This window comes from Nycticebus coucang, chromosome X, assembly GCF_027406575.1.
Source record: "Nycticebus coucang isolate mNycCou1 chromosome X, mNycCou1.pri, whole genome shotgun sequence".
NCBI lineage: Eukaryota > Metazoa > Chordata > Mammalia > Primates > Lorisidae > Nycticebus > Nycticebus coucang.
Window position 1 is genome coordinate 77,099,714 of NC_069804.1, and position 20,595 is coordinate 77,120,308.

At 41.8% G+C, this 20,595-nt stretch overlaps 1 protein-coding gene and 1 non-coding gene across 2 annotated transcripts in view; both read left to right on the forward strand.

The window, feature by feature from the left end:
* NALF2 (NALCN channel auxiliary factor 2) overlaps positions 1-20,595 on the forward strand; it is a 37,104-nt gene that overhangs the window by 11,659 nt on the left and 4,850 nt on the right. The window lies entirely within an intron of this gene.
* Positions 5,984-6,056, forward strand: TRNAK-UUU (transfer RNA lysine (anticodon UUU)). The gene has a single exon. It is a non-coding gene; the product is annotated as a tRNA-Lys (tRNA).

Here is a 20,595-nt window from a genome sequence, read left to right on the forward strand (position 1 = left end):
CGCGGTCCGGCTAAACGACAATGACAACTGCAACAAAAAATAGCCGGGCATTGTGGCGGGTGCCTGTAGTCCCAGCTACTCAGGAGGCTGAGGCAAGAGAATCACTTAAGCCCAAGAGTTTGAGGTTGCTGTGAGCTGTGATGCCACGCACTCTGCTGAGGGCAACATACTGAGACTCTGTCTCAAAAAAAAAAAAATTAGTGGCTGAGTCTCTGCCTCCTTACAAGTAACTTGTCCAAATTCACACAGCTAGTTAGTGGCAGAGCCAGAATCTGAACCCAGCTCTATCTGGCTGGAGCAAAGGTTTCTTGATGAAGTTTCAGCACTTATGGAAAAAGCTGGGGAGAAGGAGCAATCAGGTGGAGTTTATAAGCTGACCTGAAACTTGCTGAAGGAACGGACTCTGACATTTAGAGACTTCGAGGGCAAGGCTATTTCAGAATCCCACAGAGGTAGGCCCTGGGACAGGAGAACTCATGTCTTAAGGCAAGAAAAACTTTCTACTGGAGGGATCTACTCTCTTTTTACCAATTGCTAAAGATTAGAGCAGGAATAGTGAGCCTTGGGCTTTGGGTAGGAAGCTGGTGGTTGTGAAAGATCCAAAGCAGTGTTTGCCTTTTTCAGCACCTTCACCTCCCAGTGTGTGTGTGTGTGTGTGTGTGTGTGTGTGTGTGTGTACACGTGCACATGTGTGTGTTTAGAGAAAAGAAGGAATGGAGTGCTTTGATAGGGAAATAGAAATTATCATTTGTAGCCCTTAGTATCCAAATGTTCTTCCCTCTACATCCACTTAAAAAGAAAATTGTGCCCATGTGGGGAATTGACTGAAGATAGAGTAATTTTACAAAATCATACCTCCCTCTCCATACAGACCTAGAAATCTCCCCAACTTGACCTGAAATTCTATCTAAAAGAGATTTTTTTTTTTTTTAATAAGAAGCTTCAATGGTCATAGTACATTGAGGGGACAATCCCAAGGGAAGTATGGTATATAAGATCTTAGGCAGTGAAGTCCAGGTAAACCTGGCTTCAAGTTCCAGTTTGAAATCTGTCTTCTCTGTATGATAGTTGTTGAGACCTTGAAAATATTCTTGAATCTTTTTTTGGAACCTCACTTTCCTTGCCATTGTACCTAAGAAACAGGGTCATTATGAGGCTTAAATGACATACAGCATGCTAATCTCTTAAGAGCACAGTGCCTGCAAAACGGAAAGTACTCAAGAAATGCTAGCCACCCCTATTATTATTATCATCAGTGGGCCTTGGCCAAGTTATTCAAACTCTTTGGACCTCCCTGTCCTCATCTGTAAATACCTATCTCTACCTCAGGGGATAATTTTGAGGATTCAGTGAGTTAATAATGTCCAGGTCAGATGCTTAGAACAGAGTCTGACATATAATAAGAACTTAATAAATTGTAGCTATTATTATTCTCACCTTACATGTGTTTAATCCAAATGATTGCTTAACACCCAATTGAGATTGACAATACTGGAGTAGGGAAAGGTAGTTTGGGAATAGGAGATGAAGTCTCTGGGGTGGGCATGGGGGATTTGGACTCAGATGGCAGCTGGAGAGATTCTAGTGAGTGAGGGCACAAAGACATGCTTAGATATGGGAAGGAGGCAGAGAGGAAGGTGGAAGGACTCCCAAGTTCTTTATTTGCCTCATCACCAAAGACCAAGCACAGCTGACAATCACCTTTGATCAGATCTCTGTTCTCCCCAGCCTCTCATCTATCTAACTAAGCACAGCATTTTAGGAATGAGGTATAAGGCAGGAACAAGGAGCTGGTTTTATGGTGATCCCTACAAAGAATGAAATTATTTACTAGGCCTGGGCTGAGGTCTAGTTGTGTGGCAAACAGGTTTACAGCTCAATTGAAACTGTGGTTGTCACTGTCACACTGGCGCCAAGCCTGTGGTGACCTGCACGACCATTGAGCACAGAAGGTGCCAAAGCTCTCCTTCTCTTATCTTAGTTCCTCTCTCTGGCCATGGGATCCCTTGCTGGATCTTGCTTACTTGGCTTAAGCTCATGGCTGGCTCAGATGTTGGTGATGGAGTAGATGATCCCGGGCAGGGATGTATAGTACAGGGCCTGGTGACGTTGGTCAGGTTATGTCTTGGGGATTTTGTTTTGTTGTTTTTGAGGTTCATGGCTACAGGTAAGTTTTATGTTTTTATTTAATTTTCATTTATCAAAATAATATATGTTCATAATTTTAAAAGGCATTTGCAAGTTATACATATATACATATATGTATACATATATGTGTGTACACACACACACACACACACACACACACACACCAGAGCCTCACTCTTCAGAGTTAAACATTTGTGATCCTCTGGGCTGTTTCTTCTAATATTTGCCTCTACATTTCTTAAATGACATGTCAATATGCTATTTCTTGATTTTTATGTTTTAAATACCTGTTGACTTTTGAAATTTGATTAGAGAGGATTTAGCTCTTTTACTACCAGCAGCATTATGCACACACATATACTTCTTCTCCAATACACTCAATATTGGAAAATCACATTTTCTGGTTTTAACAATATTCCATGTCTGCATTTTTAAGATTATAAACACTGGGCAGCACCTGTAAGTCAGTGGGTAGGGCGCTGGCCACATACACCAAGGCAGGCGGGTTTGAACCTGGCCTGGGCCAGCTAAAACAACAATGATAACTCCAAAAAAAAAATAGCCAGTGGTTATGGCAGGTGCCTATAGTTCCAGCTACTTGGAAGGCTAAGGCAAGATAACCAATTAAGCCCAAGAATTTGAGGTTGCTATGAGCTATGACACCACGGCACTCTACCCAGGGCAACAGCTTGAGACTCTGTCTCAAAAAAAAAAAAAAAAGATTATAAACATTGTTCACAGCTGGGTCATATTGAATACTGTGACTACATTTCCTCCCTTGGTCATCTTGTTTTCCTGGAATTAATAATTGCTTCTTCTTTTTTTTTGCTGTTTGCTTAGTGTTTTATGACTTTCTGCTAATACATCTCCAGTTTCTTCATTAAAGCTATAAAATTTCATGCAAACACATTCATAACCCATTATTTTCACTTTTTTCTTGGAGCTTTCCACCTATTTCAATTTGGGCTAGTTGCTAGAGGCTTGATTTTCAAATATAATAGAAGCTTCATACTTGACCACCTCCTTAAGTTGACCTAATTTTCATAGACTGGACATGTGCTACATGTATATATCAGTACAGCAGGCCTAGTTCCTTATGTAGGCCACTGGTTTGTTACAGTCCCTTGGGTGATCAACTTATAGAGATTCTACCGTACTTGGAAAACACCTCTTTGTGTATACTTCTTCTACTTGTGAACCCAGATCCATGTGAAACCCCGAGGGCAATACCCAAATGAGTAAGGTATAGTCCCTGCTTCTAGGGAGTCTATGGTATCATAGGTATTTAATTCATATAGATGTCTCACCAGAAGGCTTGATTTCTGTCACAGGACTTCAATCTAAGCTGTATATTTGGTCCCACACTCCAGACAGACCTTTCTTTTTATGTCTCCAGTGAGTTACTAGGTTATGATAAAGTCTCCCAGAGAGCAAATGTGATCTTAGGCTGCATTAATAGAAACAGTTTCTAGGACAAGAGGGCTGATGCTGCTACTTCACTTTGTGTTAATAAACCCTGTCTGAGGATTGTGGTCAGTTGCAAAGGACACAGAAAAATAGACGCATCTGTTGAAAAAGCTGGGGATGCTTGACTTATTGCTATCTCCATTTTTCTTCCCTCACTTTCCCTTTTCAATTTACTACAGTCTGGTTTCTGCCCCAACCATTCCACTGAAACTTCTCTCAATGTAACGAGACTGCCTCTCAATTCCCCAAACCAGTGTGTTCCCATCTAAATCCTTATCTGCCGACCACTTCCTATTCTTTGAAATTCTCTTCTCCTTTAATTTAAAGAATGCCACTCTCTTCTGTTTCTCTTCTAATCTCCTAAACCACTCCTCCATCTTCATCTGATTCCCTTCCACCTACCCTTTAATGATATTTGCATATTATGAATCTGACAAAGTCTTGATAACTAGGATCTACAGAGAACTCAAATTAATGAACAACAAAAAAAAGACCTAACAATCCCATCTATCACTGAGCAAGAGACATGAATAGAACATTCTCTGAAGAATACAAATGAATGGCCAACAAACATGAAAAAATGCTCATAATCCCTAATTATCAGAGAAATGCAGATCAAAACCACCCTGAGATATCACTTACCCCCAGTAAGATTAGCCCACATCACAAAGTTCCAAAGCTTTAGATGCTGGCACAGATGTGGAGAGAGAAGAACACTGCTACACTGTTGGTGGGACTGCAAAATAATACAGCCTCTTTGGAAAGAAGTATGGAGACTCCTCAAAGAACTCAAATTACACCTCCCATTTGATCCTGCAAACTCATTACTAGGCATCTACCCAGAAGAAAAAAAAATTATTTTATCATAAGGACATCTAGATTGCTTATCGCAGCTCAATTTACAGTCACCAAGATGTGGAAACAACCTAAATGCACATCAACTCAGGAATGGATTAATAAAGTGTGATATATGCATACCATGGAATACTGTTTAGCCATAAAAAGATAGTGACTTCACATCTTTTGTATCAACCAGGATGGATTTGAAACACATTCTTTTTAGTAAAGTATCACAAGAATGGAAAAGCAATTATCCAATATACTCAATACTAATATGAAGCCAATAGCCAATCTAATGCATGCTCACATAGGAGAAAATTTCATTTCAATTCATGTTGGGGAGAGGGGGAATGAGAGAGGGAAGGGGGTGAGGTGCTTTCACTGAATGGGCATGGAGTGAAGTCATAACTACAAGAGAGACTCTACCTAACAAATTCAAATATTTTGACCTGGTTGTTTGTACCCTCACATTAAATTGAAATTTAAAAAAATTATTATATGAAAATTAAAAAATTAAATGTTTCAGAAAAAATAAAATTTATGTTAATATTTTCTAGTGATCTATTGTTGATCCTTTTCTCTCTCTTTATACTCTTTCTCAGCAACACTACCTCTAGACTTCCACTATCACTATATTAGAGTAAGCTAGGTTAGGCTTTGGTAACAAACAACCTGCAAATATTTGTGGCTTAGCAAGAAAAAAAAAGTTATTTCTTGCTCATGATATATGTCCAAAACAGATCAGCAGGGAGCATCTGCTCATAATAGTCACCAAAAGACCCAGAGTAATAGAGAATCCATCTCAGCACTGCTTCCACAGTCAGCAGAGGAAAGAGAATATGGCAAATCATACACCAGCTCTTAAAGCTTCTCCCTAGAAATGATCCATGTTACTTCAACTCATATTTCATTGGCAAAGTATATCATATAACCATGCCTAACTTTAGGTATGGAAAATTGTCCTTCTATGTTCCTAATGATTAACGCTTTAACTCCTGATGACTTTCAAACCTTTATACAGACCCTCCTTCTGAGTTCAGTCTATTGTGTCCAACTATCTCCTTGATATTTTACCTACCTGACCCATATATACCTCAAAGTCAACATAACCAAAAACTGAATTAATCTTCACTCTTGAGTCTAATCCTCCTCTTTTCCCTTCCTTAATAAATGAGACTTTTATTTATTCAGCTATGCAAGCCAGATGCCTGATACTCATCCTGGACACCCTTCCCTCTCCCTCATTCCCCACATCATTAAGTAATCATATCGATTCCACCTGTTTAACAATCACTTCTCACATCTATCCCTTTCTCCCCATTTCTTAATTCTGCTGCTACTTACTGGCTTAGTTGAGGTCCTCATGGTCTCCAACTCAGACTGTTGCAATAGTCTTATAACTGGTCTCCCTACCTCCTATCTTGATGACTACATCATCCACTCATCAAGGCAGCAGTCTGAAAAGTTGGTCACAGAAGTGGTAAGCCATCTTTAGATAAGCAATTATTTAAAATCCATTAAAGGTAGAGCCTGGATAGCTCAGTTGGTAGAGCATCAGACTTTTAATCCAAGGGTCCAAGGTTTAAGTCCCTGTTTAGGCATCACCAAGTAATTTGGCTCGGTGTCTGTAGCTCAGTGAGTAGGGTGTCAGCCACATACACTGAAGCTGGCAGGTTCGAACCAGGCCCAGGCCACCTAAACAACAACAACTGCAACTTAAAAAATAGCCTGGCGTTGTGGCTGGTGCCTGTAGTCCCAGCTACTCGGGAGGCTGAGGCAAGAGAATCGCTTAAGCCTAAGAGGTTGAGGTTGCTGTTAGCTGTGACACCATGGTACTCTACTGAGGGTGAAATAGTGAGACTGTCTCAAAAAATAAAATAAACCTATTAAAGGCTCTCCATTGCCTTTAATGAAGCCACCTCCTTTTCAGCTTCCATAGTTTATCATGCAGCCTCATTTCTCATCATGCCCCGCTTTGCCCCCTCTAACTATGCTGAACTACCTACAGTGTCTGACCCCAGCCCTATTCCACACCTCCACCTTTGTGCCTGCTGATTTCTCTGCTTGAAGTGCCCTATTCTCTCCCTATTCCACTTAAAGAACTTCTACTCACTTTTTCTAAGCCCTAACTCAACGCTTTCCCACATAGAGACAATTTTCTGTCCTTCAGCCTTCAAAATGCAAGTAATTGCTCTTCCTTTTATGCTACTGCTATAACTACTAGATACAGATGCTTCTTGAATTAAGATTAATTAGTCTTTATTAAGACTAATAAACCCATTATAAGTTGAAAATATTATAAGTCAAAACAAACTGCATTCATTATACCTCACCTAATGAACATCATAGCATGGCCTATTCTACCTTAAATTTCCTTAGAACCCTTATATTACCCTATAGTTGAGCAAAATAATCTAATACAAAGCATGTTTCTTAATAAATTATTGAATATCTTTCACAATTATTGAATATTATACTAAAGATGAAAAACAGGTGACAGGTGATTGTATGTAGTATAGATGCTTAAAGTATATATGGTTTCCACTGACTGTATATCACTTGGACACCATTATAAAGTAAAAAAATGTAAAGTGGAACCATCATATGTCATGATTCTATCTATACTACTTATCATAGTGAATTGTCGTGATTGATTCACATATTTGTCTATCCTGCTCCTTGAAGACGGGAATCTTGTCTTACTCATCTTTATTATCTATAGCTCCCAGCACAATGCCAGGCACTCAGAAAATGTTCAGAAGGAAGTGTTCATGTGAACAAATGAATGAGAAAACCAGATTCAGAGAAATCTACAAGTTCCTGCATGCCTGTCATGGGGGACGGGCACCAGAAGTGCCACAGGGAGGCATTATCTGAACTCAAAAGAAGGAAGAACTTTTTTAACTGCTAGAGTTGTCTGAAGATCTAGGCTGCCCTGGGAGAGAGTGAGCTCCCTGCGACAAGGTTTGCAATCAGAAGCTCGATAGTGCTTGGAAGTGATGTTGGAGTGGTGAGGTGATGACTTTCATGATCCCTTCCATTCTGGAGCAGTCATGAACTAGCCTCCTCTGTTCAATCGATTGACATTGACCATCAAGACTCCCTCAGAACTGTCCCTGCATTAAGGACACTGCTTCTATACCAGCCCACCCACTTCCAGGCCTGGCCTACCTAGCCCCTGGCCTTTGAGTAGATGGAATAAGAGGCTTGTTTGGAGGTGCAAGGGTCCTGTAGGACTTCATTGGGTCTAGGTTCTCATCCACCTCTCCAGCCATCTCCTCTGATTTTTCCTCAAGCCAGGCCAGGCCACTTTGCTTCATAATTGCTCAGTCTGAGAAGCAGGACAGCCATTGCTTATTTTTACAGCCACATAAGTAAAGCCCCATCATCCACCTGGATTTGCCCTGGAATGCCTCTAATCCAGCAGTTCTCAACCTGTGGATCGCGAACCTTTGTAACAATGAAAATACATCATGGCATTAGGCAGGTTGAGAACCACTCAACATTCCTTAGATTAAGGAGTCTAACTTTAGATTAGAGTCTCATCCCCAGTCTGACTCTGCTAATCCCAATGAAGTACTGCTTTCCTGAGAGTAACATCCATGATACCCTTCCTCTGGTTAGGATGACTGATTTTGATCTTACACTGTTCTTTTTTTTATTTTATTTTATTTTTTTATTGTTGGGGATTCATTGAGGAAACAAGAAACCAGGTTACACTGATTGCATTTGTTAGGTAAAGTCCCTCTTATAATTGTGTCCTGTCCCCAAAAAGTGTGTCACACACTGAGACTACCATCCCCCTCCCTCCTTCACTATCTCTGCTCTTCCCTTCTCCCACCACCCTCCCTCCTTCCCTCTCTCTGCTCTTCCTTACCTCCACCGCCCTCCCTCCTTCTCTCTTTCTCTGCTCTTCCCTTCTCCCACTGTGTGCTATGTTGTTAATTGTCCTTATATCAAAATTGAGTACATAGGATTCATGATTTTCCATTCTTGTGATGCTTTACTAAGAATAAAGTGTTCCACTTTCATCCAGGTTAATACAAAGGATGTAAAGTCTCCATCTTTTTTCATGGCTGAATAGTATTCCATGGTATACATATACCACAGCTTATTAATCCATTCCTGGTTTAGTGGGCATTTAGGCTGTTTCCACATTTTGGCGATTGTAAATTGAGCTGTGATAAACAGTCTAGTGCAAGTGTCCTTATGGTAAAAGGATTTTTTTCCTTCTGGGTAGATGCCCAGTAATGGGATTGCAAGATCAAATGGGAGGTCTGGCTTGAGTTCTTGGAGGGTTCTCCATACTTCCTTCAAAAAATGTTGTATTAGTTTGCAATCCCACCAGCTTTGCAAAAGTGTTCCTTTCTCTCCACATCCACATCAGCATCTGAAGTTTTGAGATTTTGTGATGTGGACCATTCTCACTGGGGTTAGATGATATCTCAGGGTGGTTTTGATTTGCATTTCTCTAATAATTAGGGATGATGAGCATTTTTTCATATGTTTCATAGTCATTGGTCTGTCTTCTTTAGACAACGTTCTATTCTTATCTCTTGCCCAATGATATATGGGATTGTTGGCTTTTTTCATGTAGATTAATTTGAGTTCTCTATTTATCCTAATTATCAAGATTTTGTCTGATTCAAAATATGCAAATATCCTTTCCCATTGTAAAGGTTGTCTGTTTGCTTTGGTTGTTGTTGCCTTAGCTGTACAGAAGCTTTTCAGTTTAATTAAATCCCATCTGTTTATTTTTGTTGTGGTTGCAATTGCCACGGAAGTCTTCTTCATAAAGTCTTTTCCTCGGGCCCATATCATCAAGTGTTTTTCTGATGCTTTCTTTGAGGATTTTTATCATTTCATGCCATAAATTTAGGTATTTTATCCATCTTGAATTAATTTTTGTGAGTGGAGAAAGGTGTGGGTCCAGTTTCAGTCTTTTATATGTGGATATCCAGTTCTCCCAACACCATTTATTGAATAGGGAGTCTTTCCCCCAGGGTATGTTTTGTTTGGTTTATCAAAGATTAGGTGGCTGTAAGATGTTAGTTTCATTTCCTGGTTTTCTATTTGATTCCAAATGTCTATGTCTCTATTTTCGTACCAGTACCATGCAGTTTTGACCATTATGGCCTAGTAGTACAGCCTAAAGTCTGATATGCTGATGCCCCTGGCTTTGTTTTTATTACCTAGAACTACCTTAGCTATACAGGGTTTTTTCTGGTTCCATACAAAATGAAGAATTATTTTTTCCAAGCCTTGAAAGTACAATGTTATTTTAATATGGATGGCATTGAATCTGTAGATTGCTTTGAGAAGTATAGACATTTTAACAATGTTGATTCTTCCCAGCCATGAGCATGGTATGTTCTTCCACTTGTGAATATCCTCTGCTATTACTTTTCTTAGGAATGGGATCTTCAGTTGTTTCCTCCATATTGTTCTTTGGGGGAGTTGATCTACTCTGGTTATTTATGTTACCAGAGTTTTTCCACTGATTCCTCCCCATAATTATTTTACACCATTTGGCTAGATGAGCAAATAAGGTGAAGTTGGGTTGGGGGGATCCTGGAGTAGTGATTAACCAGCCCTTTGCCCAAGAGCTGGGACTGGTGTCTGTACCTTTTCCCCTAGAGCTTTGCAATGGACCCATACAGTGCTATGGCCTGAGACACTGGGGACTTACTTTGTGTGGTGGGGCTAAGTGGCTCTGTCTTATTTTCAGCTGGTCTCTGTCCTATCCTAGTGAATCAGTGACTCTGGGTTGAAGTCTCAACTATGGAGAAATAACAACAATTAAGTCACCCCACCCCCCATGGGCAACAACTGGAAAAGGAAAATCAAACCTTCCCACAACCACACACCCAGGGTACCACTTTGGATAGTCCTCGGGCGATTGGTCCAGTTTGAGAGATCCAAATCAATTGTTCCATTCAGGACCCAGTCTCAAGTGGGACACTACTTTTCTTAGGGTTTCATAATTTTCTTTATAGAGGTCCTTCACTTCTTTTCTTAGGTATGTTCTTAGGTATTTCATTTTCTTTGAAGCTATGGTGAAGGGGGTTGTGTCCTTAATTAGCCTCTCATCTTGGCTATTATTGGCATATACAAAGGCTACTGACTTGTGGATATTCATTTTATATCCTGAGACATTACTGTATTTTTTGATGACTTCCAGGAGTCTTGTGGTTGAGTCTTTGGGGTTCTCTAAGTATAAAATCATATCATCAGCAAAGAGGGAGAGTTTGACCTCCTCTGCTCAGATTTGAATGCCCTTTATTTCCTTGTCTTGCCTAATTGTATTGGCTAGAACTTCCAGAACTATGTTGAATAGTAATTGTGACAGAGGGCAACCTTGTCTGGTTCCAGTTCTAAGTGGAAAAGCTTTCAGTTTTACTTCATTCAGTAAAATATTAGCTGCGGGTTTGTCAGAGATAGTTTCAGTCAGTTTAAGAAATGTGCCACCTATGCCTATACTTTTCAGTGTTCTAATTAGAGAAGGATGCTGGATTTTTTTTTTTTTTTTTTTTTGTAGAGACAGAGTCTCACTGTACCGCCCTCGGGTAGAGTGCCATGGCGTCACACGGCTCACAGCAACCTCTAACTCTTGGGCTCAAGCGATTCTCTTGCCTCAGCCTCCCAAGCAGCTGGGACCACAGGCTCCCGCCACAACGCCCGGCTATTTTTTTGTTGCAGTTTGGCCGGGGCTGGGCTTGAACCCGCCACCCTCGGCACATGGGGCCGGCGCCCCACTCACTGAGCCACAGGCGCCGCCCGATGCTGGATTTTATTGAATGCTTTTTCTGCATCTATTGAGAGGATCATATGGTCTTTGTTTTTGCTTCTGTTGATACAGTGACTAACGTTTATGGACTTGCATATGTTAAACCAGCCTTGCATCCCTGGGATGAAACCTACGTGATCATGATGTATGACTTTTTTGATGATAAGCTGTAATCTATTGGCCAGGATTTTGTTGAGAATTTTTGCATCCATATTAATTAGTAAAATTGGTCTGAAGTTCTCATTTTTAGTTGGGTCTTTTCCTGGTTTTGGTAACAGGATGATGTTTGCTTCATAGAATGTGTTGAGGAAAATTCCTTCCTACTCAAATTTTGGAATAATTTCTGCAGTATAGGAATGAGCTCTTCTTTGAAGGTTTGAAAGAATTCTGGTGTGATGCCATCCAGACCAGGGCATTTTTTTGTTGAGCGATTTTTTTTTTTGCAGTTTTTGGCCGGGGCCAAGTTTGCCCTACTCCTTTGAGCCACAGGGGCCACCCCAGCCGGGAGTTTTTTATTGTTTTTTTTTATCTCAGTGCTTTAAATTGGTCTGTTCAGGAGATCTGTTTCTTCCTGGCTAAGTCTAAGGAGAGGGTGTGATTCCAAATATTGATCCATTTCCTTCACATTGTCAAATTTCTGGACATAGAGTTTCTGGTAGTATTCAGAGATGATCTCTTATATCTCTGTGGCATCAGTTGTTATTTCCCCTTTGTCATTTCTGATTGAGGTTACTAGAGATTTTACTTTTCTATTTCTAGTTAGTCTGACCAAAGGTTTATCTGATTTATTTATTAAAACAAAAACTCCTTGTTTCATTAATTTTCTGAATGATTCTTTTGTTTTCAATTTCATTAATCCCTGATTTAATTTTGGATATTTCTTTTCTTCTGCTGGGTTTAGGGTTAGATTGTTCTTCTTTTTCCAATTCCATAAGATAACTTGTCAGTTTGTTGATGTGCTTTCTGTTTTTCAGATGTAGGCATCTAAAGTGATAAATTTTCCTCACAGGACTGCTTTTGCTGTATCCCACAGGTTTTGGTAGCTTGTGTCTTCATTGTTGTTATGCTCAAGGAAGTTAATGATTTCCTCTTTTATTTCTTCCTGCACCCAACTCTCATTCAGCATAAGGTTGTTTAATTTCCATGCCTTTGTGTGGGGTTGAACATTTTTATTGGAGTTTAGTTCCGCCTTTAATGCCTTATGGTCTAAGAAGATACAAGGTAAAGTTTCAATTCTTTTGATTCTGTTGAGGTTTATTTTGTATCCTAGAATATGATCATTTTTGGGGAATGTTCCATGGGCCAGTGAGAAGAATGTATATACTTTAGCTTTGGGATGGAGTGTTCTATATATGTCTATCAAGCACAGTTATTCTAGGGTCTCATTTAAGTCCCTTATATCTTTGTTTAATTTCTGTTTATAGGATCTGTCCAGCTCTGCAAGAGGAGTGCTAAAATTCCCTGTTATTATGGTGTTGTAGGATAACATATTGCTCAGACTAAGGTCTGTTTCAAGAATCTGGGAACATTTAAGTTGGGTGCATAAATATTGAGAATTGAAATGTCTTCTTGTTGTGTTGTTCCCTTGACCAATATGAAATGTCCATCTTTTTTTTTTTTACCTTAGTTGCTTTAAATCCACATGTATCTGAAAATAAGATTGCAACCCCTCTTTTCTTCTGAATTCCATTTGCCTGAGAAATTGTCTTCCAACCCTTAACTCTTGAGTTTTAATTTGTCTTTTGAGGCTAGGTGTGTTCTGCAAACAGCAAATGGATGGCTTGTGTTTTTTAATCTAGTCATCCAATCTATGCCTCTTCAGTGGGGAATTCAAGCCATTAACATTTATTGAGATAATCGATAAGTGTGGTAGTGTTCTAGTCATCTTATTTTATGAGAGTCCATTACTTAGTTTTATCTTTTGCATCATTGTGGAAGCTAGGTTCTGTCCTTTAATTTCTGGGTGCTTACTTTGTTGGTGGTCCTTTGTGATGGTCAGTGTGTAGAACAGGTTGAAGTATTTCCTATAGAGCTGATCTTGTTATGGCAAATTACCTCAATGTTTGTATATCAGTAAAAGATTTGATTTCTCTGCCAGTTTTAAAGCTTAGCTTAGCAGGATATAGAATTCTGGGCTGGAAATTGTTTTGTTTAAGTGGATTAAAGGTAGATAACCATTGTCTTCTGGCTTGAAAAGTTTCATTAGAGAAGTCTGCAGTCACCCTGATGGATTTGCCCCTGTAGGTCAATTGGTGCTTACTCCTGGCAGCTTGCAAAATCTTTTATTTTGTCTTGATTTTGGACAGGTTCATCACAATGTGTCTTGGAGAAGCTCTATTTGAGTTGAGATGACCTGGGGTCCGATATCTCTCTGAAAGGAATGTGTCAGAATGTTTGGTAATATTTGGGAAATTTTCATTTACAATATTCTCTAGTATGGCTTCCATTACTCTTGGGCATTCTTCTTCCCCTTCTGGAATACCTATAACTCGTATGTTTGAAGTCTTCATAAAGTCCCATAATTCTGTCATTGAATGTTCTGCTTTCTCTCTCCTTTTTTTATGCCTCTTTAACTATCTGAGTTATCTCAAGAGCTTTGTCCTTTACCTCTGAGATTCTTTCTTCTGCATGGTCTAATCTGTTGTTGATACTTTCTATTGCATCTTTAAGTTCCCTAATTGAATGCTTCAGTTCCTTCAGCTATGCTACATCCTTTCTATATTCTTTTCTTTTCTTTTCTGTTCTTTTCTTTCTTTCTTTCTTTCTTCCTTTTTTCTTTTTTTTTTTTTTTTTTTTTTTTGCAGTTTTTGGCTGGGGCTGGGTTTGAACCCACCACCTCCAGCATATGGGGCCGGCACCCTACCCCTTTGAGCCACAGGCACCACCCTCCTTTCTATATTCTTCATATCGTTCATCTCTTATTTGATTCTTTTCTTTTTATTTCTTTTGGTTATTTTCCACTTTCTCAGAAATTTCCTTCATTGTTTTCATCATCTGTATTTTAAATTCCCCTTCTGTCATTTCTAACGTTTCTTTATAGGTGAATAAATTTCTACATTTACAAATAGCTACATTTCTGCAGTAGCTACCTCATGGTCCCTTGGGGGGTTGCTATGGTCTGGTTTTACATGTTGCCAGGATTTTTCTGTTGATGCTTCCTCATGAGTATTTCCTTTTATCTGTTTCCTTGCCCTAATTTTCCTTTCACTTCCTCTTGCTCTTTAAGATGCCATGCCTCTGGCCTAAGGTTTAGATGAGTCCTTTTGGTACAGGACTAAAAGGATGAGAAGATTAAAGAGCAAGAAGGGAAAAAAGATTTTAAAAAAAGAAAAAACAGAAAGGAGGGGGGTGAGTAAAAAGGAATATTCACAAAAAAAGGAGAGGCACAGAAAGAGTGAGACAGGAGTAATAAAGGTGTACAGTAGGGTAATTTCACTCACACCTTAAAAACCCCCAACCTCTGGGGGTGCTGGGTTGGGTGGGTCCCTAGAGTTCAGCAGCTCTTTGCCAGCCTGAACAGACATGGTACTCCACCTCCACCAAATAAAGAGGAAAGACAAAAATACTATAAATCAAACAAAAGCAGACAGAAAACCTTATAGAATAAAATTGGGGGGAAAACGAAATAACGGGCAGAAACACCAGCAAAAATGAAGTTCTTGGGCAACAATGGAAGATTATGTTTAAACTAGAAAAATTAAGAAAGAAAAAAAGAAAAATCTTGGGGGAAATATTGAAATAATAATAATAATAAACATAACCAAAAACAAAGCAGTATATGTATCTTGCCGAATATTGTCTGGGCAACAGGTTATCTTCTGGGGTATGAGACGCTAATCACAATGCTGATATAGCTTTATAAGATGGAGACTGGAGGCCTCTTCTGACTTCTTTGCACTCAAATCCTGTAGGGTTGAGAGTCTGAATCTCTCCTCAGCCTGCTTAAAAGACACTTTAAACTGTTAACCTTGGCTAAGCAGAAGCTTTTCCAGGAAAGCACTTGTCATTAGGATCTCACTTATCCCATGTACCAAAACAGGCCTCGCTCTATGCTCCTGAGGGCTGACTACTGACAAATACTGAAAACCCTGCTCTTCCCCAGCATCTCAGTCCCGGCCTTTGACACTGCTTACAGTCACTAGATCACTGGCCCAAGGTCTCCCAGCCCAAGCCTCACTCTGTAACCCTGAGGGTGGAGCCTGCAGGGCAGTTCTCCCACAATGACTGTGTGCACGGCCCACAGCCGAACAATGTTAACTCTGTTCAGGCCTACCGGCTCAGTCACAGACCCTGCACAATGCTTAAAGTCACCCGCACTCTCACCCAAGTTCTCCCAAGATAATTTAACCGAGTTCCCATGTCCAAAGTAACAAAACAACCCACAGGGAAGGCCTTCCCTGTTTGCAATCTCACTGCTGTTGTACTTACAGCTGTGGCAGCCTCAGACCAAACACAACCACTTGCCACTTCTCCTCTGCTTTTGTCCTCCTCCTGGGGATGAGAAGTCTCTCACTGGCCCCCCTGCATCCCCAAAGGTGTGTTTCTGGGCAGAGCCCACAAGCCGGAGATGCCTGGAGTCTTCTCTCCCCAATCTCACCACACCCAGTTGCAAAGAAGCTGTTACTCGGCTGCCATCTTGCTCCCACCTGTCCCTTACACTGTTCTGATCCAACTCTTTGAAAGCCCAGAGTTGGGACTAGGAGCACTTGGCTCTTTTTAGACTCTGCCCCAGGGGTCCCTCACAGAATTCTATGTGTGCTGATGGGTGCAGTACAGAGTGGTTTCAGATTGTTGTAAGGGTGCCTCCCTTCTTACCCTGGCTTGTAGTTGATTTCTTGCATCCATCTGGCTTGGCTAAGCCAATCCCCTTCTTTGGGCCTCAGTTTCCCCATGGGTAAAATCTTGGCTTGGATGTACTGAGCTGTGGACTGTGGGTTTCATCCCCAAGCCCATTGCTGCTTTGTCTCCACAAGTTCTGTCGCTGCAACTCCTGGCCAAGGATCCCAGTGGTACATTAAGAAGACAAGCAGCCATGAAGCGAACATCTATAGGGAGGATTTGGATGGGGAAATAGGCCCTAGAGAGGGAAGAAAGTTGAAAACAAGAAGGAAACTGCTTACTTTCTGGTTGGCAAGAACTGAAGCTTTCCTCCCTGGAGGGCTTTCTAGTCCCTAAACCAAGCAGCTCAGGACAGCCTCCTTTTTCTAAAATGTCTGGCCCTAAGTCCTGGCTTTGGGGTGTGAAAGTGTGCATTCAAGCAGCATTCAGGGGAAGCCAGGTGCTTCCTTCTAGAGAATAAGGATGAGAATGCCCTGGCCAGGGCTGCAAGCCAGGGAGCCTGAGGGTGAGGCTATCTAGGTCCTCCCTCTTCTGTCTAAACTGGCAACTGTAGAGCCCTGGAGGGATGGGGATCCCCCTTACCTTGCCCCTCCCATCTCAGGAGTGGCTCTGGAGCCCAGCTGGGAGAAGGGGGAACAGCCTTTCCAGATTCCTTTTTGGGTTAATTGGTGTTTCCTCTAGTTACTCCCTGCTTTCTTCCCTGCTCGGTTCCCATAGCAACTAGGCTGTAGAAATCAGAACTTGATTGAGCCCAGAAGTGGCCGGACTAAGGTGGGGAAAGGAGGGCACTGCCAGGCCAAGGCTTTCTGCCCCACCCATCCCCTGCTGTCATCTCAAGGGTCCAGGATGGTTAAGCTCAGAGGACAGAGACTAATGGAGAAGCCTTTTCTGCCAGGGCTGGAGTGTGAAAAGCCTGGCACAGCAGAGCAGGCCTAGTTCTCCTCAGCTGTCCTCCCCTACCACACCCTTGTGTTCTGCCCCCTGAGTTTTGAATTCACAGTTACTGACAGGATCATTCAATAGAAAGAACCCTGAAGTTGGAGCAGGGAAACAAGATTTCAATTTCCTCCATCTGCCACTATTTTATGTTTCTATAAATGAGTCCTTCATGCCTTTCTGGGCCTCAGTTTTCACATCTGTAAAATGATGAAGTAGTACTAAACTGATGATTGTCAACTGTGGCTGCATACTAAGATTGCCTGATGTATCTTGAAAAACTACAGATGTGCTGGCTCCACCCACAAGGATTCTGCCCTAGTTGGTCTGGATTGTAATGTGAGCAAGGTAAGAGTATTTTTACAAAGCTCTCCGAGTGATTCTAATATGTACCCAGAGTTGAAGCTGGAGAGCAAATAATCTGCAAGGGTCTCTCAAGTGACTATTATCTGGTGCTGAGACATTACCTCCTGCATGCCCCACATCCAGCAAGCCCCACAGCTCTCCTAAGCCTTGCCCTCCTGGCTTTTCCCCCTCCTTGTAGATGACTGTCCAGGCTCCTGTGACCAAATAATCCGACTCCTTGGCTCAGTCCTAATGCTGATGTGACAGAGCAACTACCTGGGCCCATCCTAGGAACAGGGCCATATAGTCTAATGCAGACTTGTTGCCTAGGTGGTAGCACTGAGAGCCTTTCACCTCTGAAGCATGCAGGCCAGTAATGGCCTCGGCTGGCTATCTGTGAAGCCAAGGAATTGGATTACCTCTGAGTCCTGTGTCACTCTTCCTCCATTCCCCTCATTAGCTCCTTGCCTGTTCCTGCCTCACCACCCACAGGCCTGGTGTCCTCCCCAGGCAATCTGTTCGCCCACATGTTGCCATGGTGACTCTGGCTGGGGGTGTGGGGACTGAGAGGGGGTCGTCTCATTAAGGAGAAAGGCTGCACTCCCACTGTCAGGCCACCCCCTCCCATCCCCCACCTTTCCTACCTCCTTCCCTTTCTCCTTCCCTCCAGGAGCAGATGTGGGGAGTGCCCAGCCACCATAGCCTATTACTGGGCAAGTTGCAGTTGCCTGGGAGGAGAATAGGAACTCCACTGGGCCCTGCTTACCTAGAAGCAGGAGCACTGACTTGAAAGAGCCCAGAGAGAATTCCACAGGGACCTCTGAACCCCACTTATGGACGCAGGGTCAGGAGTAGAGGTCATTCCACACAGTTTGGGGTGAGGATGAAGCAGACTCTGGGTCTAGGCTGCAGAGATTGGGGCAGATGCTGCGGACAGAAACTCATCTTGGCACTGTGGGGTCCAAAAGATGGAGGCAGAAGTCTCTGAGGTACTGGGCCCCTTAGCTCTTGTGATTTTGTTTTCTTTCCTGCCTTCTATTTCTTTTTCCTACCTGCCTTGTGTTCTCTTATCCTCTTTTCTTACCCCTGCTTTCTCACATTTCTATCTTTTTCATTCACCCTTATTCCTTCTAATCCACCCTCTGCTCACTCTTAACCCCATATCACTTACTCCCTCTTCTCACCCTTACTCTCATCTCACCCTTTCTTATGCCCCTACTCTTGTTTATCCTTTATTTCCTCTCACCTTCACCCCACTCATCTCACTTCCTGTAAACCCTCCACCACTTAGTCCTCAGCTCTTTCTCCCCAACTTGTCCTTTCCTACCCCCCACTATTCTCACATTATATACCCTCCACCCTCACTCTTTCTTATCTTTTCTTTCCTACACACCTCTTCTCTTTTACCCCTTACCCCACTGCTACTCTTTTGTATCCCTTAAGCCCCTCTCTTCCCCCTCCCTCTCTCCCTTTCTTACCCTGCCTCTTATTTTCACCAATTTCATTTTACTCTCCTTTCACACCTTTCTCATTCCTTTGCACATAGCTTTTATTACAATAAATTTCATATTTAGGAATTTATAGATATAAAATTTAACACAAACGTGTAAGAGGTATGTCTACAGAGATATTCCTTGGAGGGTTATTCATAATAATGAATACTTGGAAGCATACATCCATGAACAGGAGATTGGTACCCTTTCCATTCCATTCGCACAAAACCATTCTCTGTTTTGGTAGCACGCCATGCATTTGCTGGCCTCCATGTCTTTGCCTAAGCTGTTGCCCCAGCCTGGAATGCCCTTTTGTCTTATCTCTACCTAACCCATCTAAAATCCTACTTTGAGTCCAAGCTCAACATTCTCTACTCACTGAAATCTTTCCTGGCTGCTCAGCTTGCTTCCCTCCAGTGGCCTATGATTTGACCTCTCTCATAGTATAGACCATCTGCCATAAATTCAAGTCATTTCTTTGAGAGTAGGGATATGTCCTCATTTACTTTTACTGTTCACTAAGCAACAGTGGTTAATAAGACAACCTCATCTCTGCTTACATGCTACTCACATTTTAGAGGGTTTGACAGAGAAAAAACGCAAGGGTACAAAGTAATACTTGTGTAAAGAAACACTAATGAAAACAGAGAATTATGAGGGTGGCACCATCTAGTGACCTGGGTCAGGGAGATCCTCTCTGTGTAAGTGACACTTAAATTGAGACTTGAAACAAAAAGAACCAAACCATGCCAAAAGTGGAGGAAGAACATTCTAGGCCAAGAGAGCAGCATATGCCAATGCACTAAGGTGGGAAGAAGTAGGACATGTTCAAGAAAAAGAAAGAAAACCTGTGTTTATAGAGTATGATGAACTTGAAGGGAGAGATAGAAAATGAGGTTGGAAATAGCCGGGCGTTGTGGCGGGTGCCTGTAGTCCCAGCTACTCGGGAGGCTGAGGCAAGAGAATCGCTTAAGCCCAGGAGTTGGAGGTTGCTGTGAGCTGTGTGAGGCCACGGCACTCTACCGAGGGCCATAAAGTGAGACTCTGTCTCTACAAAAAAAAAAAAAAAAAAGAAAATGAGGTTGGAGAGAGAGAAAGTTGTGAAGTTATGCAAGGGCCTGAAGTCTGTGGTCAGAAGTTTGGGTTTTAGTCTAAATGCATTGAAAAGTTTGAAGCAAGGGAGTAACATGATTCGATTGCATTTCAAGACCATTCCTACTTCTGTGTGGACAGTGTATTGGAAAAAGCCAGAGTACAGGTGGGGAGGCCAGATAGCAGGCTGTCACCCAGGTAAGAGAGGATAATGGCCTCCACAATGGTGTGGATGTGGAGCTAGAATTGCCATGCATTGCTGATAGACTAGATGTGGCGGTGCAGGGAAAGAGAAATAAAGGCTGACACCTAGGCTTTGTGGCACTTACTGGAATGATCAAGACTTAAAGGTGACAGCAGATTTTGGATTAAAAAATTAATTATATATATTAAAATATATATATATATACACTTTGGGACAGAGTCTCACTTTGTCATCCTTGGTAGAGTGCCATGGTGTCATAGCTCACAGCAACCTCAAACTCTTAGGCTCAAGCGATCATCCTGCCTCAGCCTCCCAAGTAGCTGGGACTACAGGTGCCCGCCACAATGCCCAGCTATTTTTAGAGACGAGGTCTTAATCTTGCTGAGGCTGGTCTGGAACCTGTGAGCTCAGGCAATCCACCTGCCTTGGCCTCCCAGAGTGCT